This window comes from Chinchilla lanigera, unplaced genomic scaffold (assembly GCF_000276665.1).
Source record: "Chinchilla lanigera isolate Chin_1 unplaced genomic scaffold, ChiLan1.0 scaffold00120, whole genome shotgun sequence".
In the NCBI taxonomy this organism is placed as follows: Eukaryota; Metazoa; Chordata; class Mammalia; order Rodentia; family Chinchillidae; genus Chinchilla; species Chinchilla lanigera.
This window is the reverse complement of record NW_004955521.1, coordinates 890,520-892,180: the sequence shown is the minus strand read 5'-3', so window position 1 is coordinate 892,180 and position 1,661 is coordinate 890,520. Positions and strand designations below refer to the sequence as shown.

The 1,661-nt window shown below is 36.5% G+C and overlaps 1 protein-coding gene across 1 annotated transcript in view; it reads right to left on the bottom strand.

Moving 5' to 3' along the window:
- Positions 1–1,661, bottom strand: part of Snx2 (sorting nexin 2) — a 63,644-nt gene that overhangs the window by 41,932 nt on the left and 20,051 nt on the right. The window lies entirely within an intron of this gene.

Genomic DNA, 1,661 nt, shown 5'->3' with positions numbered 1-1,661 from the left:
GCTGTTATAGCAAGTATTTTTTAGCAATGGGTAGGGAGTGATGCCCCAAAATAGGAATTAAAAGAAAAATACACCAGGGCATGTGATAGGGTTCCAGAAATTCAACAAAAGAACAGAATACTAAAAGCCACAGGAGAAAAAAAAAAAAAAAAAATCACCTATAAAGGAAAGCCAATCAGAATCACAGTAAACTTTTTGACACAAACCCTCAAGTCAAGGCGAGACTAAAGTATTTAAAGCCCCCCACTCCGCAAAAAAACCAACCTCCATCCCAGACCAATGTACCCACAAAACTATCTTAGAAAACTGATGGAGAAATAAGATGCTTCCATGACAGAGAATACCTGAAGAAATTCATGAAACCCAAACCAGCACTCCAAAATATTCTGAAGGATGTTCTAGAAAGATAATGAGGATTACAACTGTATGAACCCCAACAGAATGGGGCAAGGCAAGGCAAGCAATTAAACATGCAGGGTAAAGAACCAACAAGAAACTAAAAACACAAGGAGAATTCAATACATTATCAGTTATAATGATCAGTGTTAATGGTTGCAATTCACCAGTCAACAGAAATGAGACTGGCGGAACGGATCCAGAAGCAAGATCCAACAATATGCTACAAACCAGAAAAAGAGGAAAGGAAGGGAAAAGAAAAAAATGAGAAAACAAAGAAAAAATGGAAACAAAGCTTTCGTAAATAAGGAGGGGATGAGGGCTTGAAGGGAGGGTAGGGAAATGGAAAAAAAGAAACAAGACGTATCACGTACAGGTACACATTCCCTACAATGAATGTGATCACTATGTATACATACAATGTATCAATAAATAATTACAAAAAATTTTTTTACAAAAACTTTAAAAAGAAACACACAGACTAAAAATAAAGAACAGAAAACAATACTCCATGCAATAGGAATCAGGAAAAAGCTGAGGTAGTTATTCTATTTGCAAAGTGGACTTCAAGTCAAGACTAATTAAGAGACAAAGAAGATCACTACATCCTTGATAAGGGAACAATCCAAGAGGAAGAATTAACAATCATAAACATCTACGTACCAAGCACCACTGCACACAACTATATAAAACAAATATTAATAGACATTAAAAATCAAATAAGCATTAATACAATTGCAAAGTGGGAACCTCAATACCTCACTGTCACAATCAAGTAGACACAAAAAAAATCATAATGAATATTGCAACTGAACCAACCTTTTGAACAAATGGACTTAGCAGATGTCTACAATGTTTCACTCCATAACATCAGAATATACATTCTTCTCAGATGCACATGGGATGTTCTCCAAAATAGACCACATACTAGCTTACAGAATATGCTTAACTAAATGTAAAGGAACTGAAATCATCTCATACTTATTATCAGATCATAATGCAACAAAACTGGAAATCAATGGCAAAAGTAACCACAAAAAAATTCATAAACTCATGGAAATTAAATAACATCTTCCTGAAAAACTAATGGGTCACAGATGAAATTAAAGGAACTAGTTTCATCTGGGCGTGGTGGCACATGCCTGTAATCCTAGCACTTGGGAGGCTGAGGCACGAGGATCACTGTGAGTTCGAGGCCAGCCTGGGCTACAAAGTGAGTGCAAGGCCAGCCTGAACTGCACAGGGAGACCCTGTCTCAAAAAGAC